The sequence below is a fragment of the Atta colombica genome, unplaced genomic scaffold (assembly GCF_001594045.1).
Source record: "Atta colombica isolate Treedump-2 unplaced genomic scaffold, Acol1.0 scaffold239, whole genome shotgun sequence".
In the NCBI taxonomy this organism is placed as follows: domain Eukaryota; kingdom Metazoa; phylum Arthropoda; class Insecta; order Hymenoptera; family Formicidae; genus Atta; species Atta colombica.
This window is the reverse complement of record NW_017259337.1, coordinates 833,927-841,688: the sequence shown is the minus strand read 5'-3', so window position 1 is coordinate 841,688 and position 7,762 is coordinate 833,927. Positions and strand designations below refer to the sequence as shown.

The window sequence follows — 7,762 nt, the reverse complement described above, 5'->3', positions numbered from 1 at the left end:
CCCCCCCCCCCCCCCTCTCTCTCTCTCTCTCTCTCTCTCTCTCTCTCTCTCTCTCTCTCTCTCCGTCGCACTCGTTATCTCGATTCGCCCGCTTCTTTCTCCGTCGCTCTATATCGCAGCCGCTTCTTCTCCGTCTCTCGGCTTCGTTCCTGACACTCGGAGAGCGGATCCTCTCCACTATCCTCTCCCTTCCCCCTCCCTCCTCTGCCTCGTCCTCTCGCGACAGCCGCATCGGTTCACGTTCTACGTCCCTCCGGCTGTTTCCCTCGCCCCCCCCCCCTCTCTCTCTCTCTCGATCTATCTACCCACCTTCCTCTGACGCACGCGAGCACCGCGTATCAATCCGTCTCCGTTCCGCGCTTCGTATCTGCTTTCTCGCACCGGTTCTCTCGTTCTCCCTCTCACTTCCGGCGCTCCACCGCGCGCACTTCTCTCGCTCTTTCTTCCGCCGTAGCATCGCTAGCCGGTCCTCTCTTCGTTGAATCGCTATGCGCGAGACAGACCGGGCACGGAGAGGTGAGGCAGGCGGAGGAAGAGAAAGAGGAGTAGGAGGAGAAGGAGGAGGAGGAGGAGGAGGAGGCGAGTTCACGTTCCATCGCGAAGCACTGGGCGGAATTGGTATATCGGAGGATAGAGGGTAGGCAAAGGGATGAGGGAGGAGAACGCGGGGACGCCGCGCTCGTAACGTAGCGACGCGCTCGAGACGCGGACGTCGTTTGAAGACGAGTTCTGCTGTGCTGGAAGGTATTCCGGGTTGTTGCACCGAAAGGACAGGCGGCCTGGGAGCCCCGATGCGTCGCCGAAGTAAGTTCTGCTGGAGCTTTAATGGAGGACTTGGATAATTAGCGCGAGTGCAGATCCCGCTGCTTGGCAGTCGGGGACGAAGCGACTAAGAATGCAAAGAACTTGCAGTCTCGTAATGCGCGACGACCGACGTAGCGCGCTCGCTCGACAGTTTCACAGAAAACTATTCGTCTCTCGGTTTTTGAATGTATATCTCCGAGAGATTTAATTCAGGACGAAACAACAGGTCGAAAAAAGCCTCCGAATCTGTTATCATATTCTCTTCTTTCTCTTACTACGATGACATATTGAATCATCCATTAATCATAATATATAGAATGCATAACCGATACAAATAGTTGTGAGTTTTTCAATAAACGATAATTTAGTTTGAGCTCGAATTTAGTAATGTTAGAAAAAATTGCGCGTATTAACAATCAATAATAACGAACTGTTACGAGTAGATGGAGAGACTGGAGATTTCCACGTGTGTTCTGTGCCATACATATTACGTGTCTAGTCATATATCTGCTATTATGTCGATTATTACTATTTACGCAGAAAAGCGTGCATAAAGCGACATAAATTATCGCGAAAATACGAAAACTGGACAATGATAAATAATTCCAGGACTACACATTACCCACGAGACATTTCGTTTCTGCTGCTGTTGGTGTACGTATATCTTATGAATGAATATGGTTATATACGATCGATAGAGAGAGAGAGAGAGAGAGAGAGAGAGAGAGAGAGAGAGAGAGAGAGAGAGAGAGAGAGAGCAGTTACATATCGTTCGTTTTATATATGTGTATATATGTATACAGATCAGATCGTTATTTACTCATAATAATGGTCAGTTTTACATGTATATACGCGCAGATGTGGTCCACGTCAGTTTTATACAAACTCAATCGTCGATTACAAATCATCGAGATAACGTAACATATTAATATGCAATAATATTTATAATAAAGAAATGCTATCTATTATAAGACGTGACAGAAGTCGAATGACAAAATAAATATGCTGATAAAACGTCGATAAATGTATAAAATATAGCATTAAATAATTTATAATTAAAACTACAAAACTTTCATTCATTTTGTACTGGGTCATTCATGAGCGCGAGTAAAAACTTCTCCGTCATTTAATATACGTTGAATCATTCATATAAATTATAGACTTTTCATTAACTCGATCGCTCTACGTATCTCATGGCAATGCACGGCAATAAAAAAAAAGTTGTTTTATTTTCCTTTTCATAACAGTCGGGCATAAAACGCAGCGTTTGTTTACTGTGTATATTTGCGTTATATATGCGTTGTATATGTAGTTTCACGTCAAACCAATTGTCATCTGTTCAATTTATTTGGTCGCGCGAGATACATTTTACAATTCTGGGAATAAAAAAAAATTTAATTGAAAACATTTTTCTAGTCCACGGGCTATGATAAATCAATTTTTTATTATTATTTTTACATCTGCTAGTTTAGCGATTAATTCTCTAATTTGCTCGATTCATTCGTTTTGATTGATTTTTAATTAATATGTTTTAATTGATATTGAATTTAATTAATTCAATGTTCTGTAATTCCTGTCATAACTTTTAGTTCCGGGTTATTTGATCCGATTGGGCCCGACCTTGTCTTAGCATTGGAACTAACATAATGGTATGAAATAAAAGGTATCTGAAATAAAAGCGGTGTCGCACTGAAAACGTCGATACAAAATGAAAGTGAAAATACGATTCCAATTAAAGACCAAAGTTACGTGAACTAAGTTTTTCAATATCCGGTATTGCGCGATTCCGCTCAAAACGTATAATACGCCACCCGCATTCTTCTGTACAATCTACGTTTCTCTTATGCTCGTGCATATCGATTTGTTCCAGTGACATTGGAGGCGAGCATTATGATAATAATGATAATAAAGAATTTTGTAAGACAAATTTCATAACTTTCCGCGAGAATGCGAGATGTTGCACAATTTATTTCTATCGGATTACGTTATGAACTAATGGACTTGTACGAAAGTGTTTAAGCTAGATGATTCATAATGATATTTTTTTCGAAAGAATCTGATATTAAATGATTCAGAGAAACTTAATGTGAAAGTAAGTTTCATTTGAAATAACGTCGTTTCCTTAAAACATTAAGTAATTGAAATTAAGATTTCTATATAAGGCTTCACATATAAATATTATCGAAAATCAGTTATCTATATTTTGTATTTTCAGCGCTCTTCAAAAATACAACTGTCGCATATTAAAATAATATCCAATATACGAGAAATAGAGTTTTAATATCATATTTTTCTTTTCCTAGTATCGTATATATCGTCGTTGCTTATCGTTATCACAAATACAAATATAACTGTAAGCAGAATCAGATATTTCAAGCACATTATTGAAATTTTCTTAAGAAGTCTTGTTCTCCCCACAAATTCCAAAGCACCAGGTGTTCGGTTTCAAGGAATATACATTTCGTCGCTTGACGTATGCTACTCAACGAATCTGACGAGGCTGATGTCTTTGACCTTCGGAGGTGTCTTTGACCATGACACGAAAAATGAACAAACGATCGTTTTCTATAATATTATTACACTACCAAGCTTTGTTCTGAATGACAATGATAACGTTGAGATCTTTTAATCGTTTGATTCGATGCGCCGCATCATGAATTTATTCCGCCCGTGAACGATCGTTTATAAGATAAATATACGAAACGACCTAGCCATTTTGTCGCTGAGTTTGCAAAACTTGTTATATCTTGAACTATCGTCTTATATAAATACAGACCTTTCTACAGACTTTATCATATGTTTATGCAAGCATTATGAACAATTATTTGCGTTTCTCGAATATATTTGAAAATATATTTTCGCATAATTTTCTATTTAACAGCGTGGTGAAATTAATCGCATTGCTCATTGAGCGAATCGTTGACCGAGAATGTAGATGGGTTATCGTAACTTGCATGTATCCACGGAGAACAAGAAAAAAATAATATTCAATACGCAATGAAGCGTTGCTATATGTCGATTATACATCACGTCTGTTGGTTGAATATTTCTATTTTGAATAGCTCACAGTCACAAGATATCATCTGCATGCTATCAGCGTGGAGATATCGACAGTTTAACGTTGATACATACTGCAAATCGCTGATACTTTGGGAAATGTGCAACAAAATGCATTATTGACACCTCGATAGCCAAGTTTCACAGCGTGTAATTCCGTTCATGGAAGCATAAGTAACTAAATTAAGTCCCTCAAATACAAAAAAAAAAAAACAAAAAACAAAAATTTATCTTTTTGTGACAAAGAGATATCATTAGAAAGCCATTTTATTTGTACCTGTAAAATCTTTCGTTATTTGAGCTTCGAAATTCTTAAATTCTGAAAAGTATATCAAATGTATATCCACAGTTCAATGCGTGATTTACTATCACTATGTTAGTAACAGAATTTCCACGAACTCCGGATGTTCACCGTTTATTAAATATAATCTCGACTTTTCGTGCAAGGTTGTTTGCCGTGAGCCGTGACGCGATAAATAATGGGAGATCGGGAGTCACGTTGCCTAGCTTTTGAAAAGTTCGATCGCGTAGATTGCGACGCGAAATGCACCAAGGCAGCGACAATCGGCCATGCACCGTCACACAACGTAGTTAAGATCGGCCTTAACTGCGAGCACGCCTTTAATGGCGGATCTCAAGTAATCAAGCAAAAATTACTGGAATTCCGCGACCCTGGCTTGTCTCCAGTCGCTTGGACGTCAACTTTGCTGTTCCGATAATTCCGAGACGAGAGTCGCGTTATCGTTAAACTTTACCTTCAATACACACATACTTTGGTGGGGTCCAAGAAACTCCCCTCTATCACGTTGCGCGAGCGTTTTATTAAAATCGTAAGACTGTACTACTCCAATTTGCATTTAATAACGATTCCTCCCGAAACGCTTCAAAAATTCGCAATAAATTATTTTGTGTATTTTAGGAGATAATTTTATTTGTATTAGTATTAAATAAATTTTCTCTTACAGGAAAATATTTCTTTAGTTTCCACAAATTGGAAAGATTAAAAAATTACAATTCCAAAGATAATCCGTGGTTTGAATTAAAAAAATTATTATAAATATAAATAACTCATGATAAGATTATCTCTACGAGATAAATATCTATATCCCTGACCATATCGAAGAGCGACCTCAATGTTGGAACACGTTCTCTTCGTGGCAGTTTTGCTATCTCGTCATACTCACAAACAATTTCGCGTAATCGCTCGCGTATTCGCCATCGACATGACGTTCCCTCGTCTTAAAACAGAATTCGCGAGGCGATTTATTCAAGGCGTTTTATCGGTCGCTCGATCAAAGGTTCCGTCTTTCTCTCCGAGCATCTACCTTCGGCACCGTTGGCGCTGCAAACTCGGGATCCTTATTGGCTATAGGAGGGCCGGATACCTACCCGGCATTCCGACTGCTCCCGCTCGCTGACCCGAAAGCAAATCCCCGCCGAGCTATACAAAGTGCGTATCCCGCGTGTACGTTCGCAGTGCGAGTACAGTGAAGTACACGCGATGGTTGAAATGCACGCGCTGTACCATTGCGCGGAAACGTAAAACGTATGCGAAATTCGCCACAGTCACGCTCGAAAATGGAAATATGATCTACCACTGCGCTCCACTTAAGCAGATGAAGGGAATAAGAGAGAGAGAGAGAGAGAGAGAGAAAGGGGAACAAGGAGAACACGAGTTTAACGTCATATCGAGGACGACTTAATCCTTTCGCGAGTGATGAATTGTATATGGCAAATAAAAAGAGTGAAGAGCGAGTAATGTATTACAACCCGTTTAAAAGCTTATTTATGAGACATATTAATTATCCATAAATAAATGAAGGATCAAATATGTGATCAAATTATATACAAAGTATAATTGCAAGTGTGATTTATTAAACATCTAAATTACTTATAATATAGTATTGGAGCAAGGAAATTCATTATTTAAAAAAAAAAAAAAGAGAAATTAAACATCATTTTCACTTTCTTTTATAATTAACCGCGAACGAGAACTTCGACGGTGAGCAATTAACCTCGCGGCAGTATTTACGTGTTTGACGGGTAAAAGCGATCTCGATGCAACACTCGCACGAAATTGCACACGTGCGTGCAGTTCGTGTGTTAATACGCTGAAAGAGACCTTCCCCTTTTTATCTAAAGACCCGACGACTGTTACAGTATTACTCGGCGACTATATCGGTATCCTAGCGCGCTCGAACTGTGAGATCAATAAAGCAGTCCTTTATAGACTTCGCTACACGCGCCGTACAAGCTTGGTCGGTTCCCTCCGCCCGTTAGTCTGTCACTTTCTTTCCCCATCTCCATCTCTCTTTCACTTGCTCTCATTCCCTCTCTCTCTCTCTCTCTCCCTCCCTCCCCCTTTTCCTCCTATCCTCTTCGTTCCGTCCGCCGTCTCGCACCGCAGCTCGTACATACGAGTAAAAGAGTCAGTCGTCCGCCACCTCCCTGAAAACGCCACCCTCTTCCTTCGCCGCAAGCAAGCCCTCCTCTACGCCCTGCTCTGCAGCGAGCACGGGGCCATAAATAACCGAATGACCTACCGCGGTAGGGAGGAGGTGGGTGCGCCGGTCGCGCCGAGTTGCTACCGGGACACCCGTTAGACGCGTGCATGCTCGCTGCAGATATACGGTGGATGACGAGAGCGCGTTTAACCCAGCAATTTTACACGAATTAAACCGCAAGCCGAAATGACCGATAACATATGCCCCGGCAAGCATCTTTGCGACTAATTCTAATTAGTTAGAGCGCGTTTTCCAAGAAAGTTTTCCAAGAGAAGAGATAAATGCTACAAATTAAAATAAAACAATCTACTCTTAAGCTAGGATAGAAATTCGAGTCACGATTTGCAAGATTCACACATTATGGAATGCGACCTATTTTAATTTTCTTCATACACTTCGACTGTAATTAATTTGGAATAAGCGCATCTATAGTAAATAACAGACTCGATATTATAATATGATTGAATGAATATTATGAAGAAATTTAAAAAAATTGCACAATGTCGATTGTAAATTAATAATTTTAGCTGACTGTTAAGAAAGCTTTGAAATGGAACGTGTATCCCCTGTTCTAGTACCTCTTCAACTTCCACTGTTCACAAGAGTGAAGAGTGCGTAGCCATAAATAATTGAACGAGTCGTTATAGGTTGCACGTTTCAACAACTTGTAACTAGGACCTTTCAATATATGCATCGTAAACTACATGTGTTGTCGGATCGATCATTTCATAACGGCAAGAAAGTCCTTATTACACAATTAAGACGCTAATTAACTCGCATCAGTGCACTGACGCGAGTTAATCAATTGCAATAATCTGAAAATATTTTTAACTCACAAACATATTTATATATCGAGCACATATTTTGGATTAAGAAAATTTGAATGTAGATATTTTGAGATTTTCAAATTTTTATTTTTTACACCTGAATTATAACTGAAACAAATCACTTTCACGTCAAAATGCGTTTTAATTGTCTTCGATTGGCAGCTTATAGCAAATAGATAATCTGATTCGCGTTATGATAAAGTTTCCGCGATCTTTTGTATCAGTAACCTTGTTCTCGGCAACAAAGTACTAACAATCGCTGAGTCAGATGATAAATGCAAAAGAGCAAACTTAGGTTGAATGTAAAACCGTTATGTGCGTACGAGTTCAGCGACATCGTGGACAAGGCCTGATGCAGGTGGCAAATATCGCTGAGAAATGATTCGTCGGTTAAAACAGCTGTCACAAACTCACGAAATATTTTAGCGTGCGCTTAGTCATTCCAAATACAGTAATATTTCCGATGCGGAAATAATACGGTTAGAAGAATCATGAATAAAATATGTTATCTTGATTCACATTTATGAATATTACATAATTGATGAGTTATAAAATTACAAATTAATCCAG

General features: G+C 39.6%; 1 protein-coding gene across 2 annotated transcripts in view; it reads right to left on the bottom strand.

Moving 5' to 3' along the window:
* The window catches only part of LOC108688812 (bromodomain adjacent to zinc finger domain protein 2B-like), a 159,275-nt gene that overhangs the window by 104,685 nt on the left and 46,828 nt on the right, over positions 1-7,762 (bottom strand). The window lies entirely within an intron of this gene.